Source organism: Charadrius vociferus, unplaced genomic scaffold (assembly GCF_000708025.1).
Source record: "Charadrius vociferus isolate BGI_N301 unplaced genomic scaffold, ASM70802v2 scaffold377, whole genome shotgun sequence".
NCBI classification, from domain to species: Eukaryota; Metazoa; Chordata; class Aves; order Charadriiformes; family Charadriidae; genus Charadrius; species Charadrius vociferus.
The window spans coordinates 1,842,787-1,843,380 of record NW_009649456.1 but is presented as its reverse complement, the minus strand read 5'-3'; positions in this window follow the sequence as shown (position 1 = coordinate 1,843,380).

Here is a 594-nt window from a genome sequence, read left to right as displayed (position 1 = left end):
CGGGGGAGGGGAGGGAGGGTGCGGGCTGCCGGAGAGCCCGGGGTGGTGGGGGGGGCGAGGGGCACATGGAGGGAGAGCCGTCCCCCCAAAAGGGAACTCTGCGCATTCCTTCGGCGCCCCCTCCCCTCCCAAACTTCTGGGAACTGTACCGTTAAACGTATGCGGTGGAGGGACTTGTAAGTAAAAGCCCTCCGTGGAAAAGCACCTGGGGTTGAAAATAAAGGCCCAGATCGGAGCTCCAGGATGAGGCCCGGCCCGGTGGAGCCTGGGGATGGAGCTTTCCCCGGGCCCGGCGAGGGCTGGGGGCATGGCGGGGGGGCACCCAGCCCACCCGCGCCCACCTTTGTTGGGCACAGCAGTGCCAGGCAGGGCCTTCTGGAGCAGGAGCTTGTTCCCATCTTCTGCCCTTTCAGCCTCCTGATTTGGTATTTTTGTCAGCAAGTTGACAAATTTCTTCAAGACGCTTGAAAAGCACCAAGAGCTAAGAAACTTCGAGCTGTGTAAGTTTGCAGTTTCCTTTAAGAGTAGTTTTTGCAAGTGCACACCTTAAAGTTTTACTTGTTTTCCTCTTGCTGTTTCTCTCTACACAAGCAT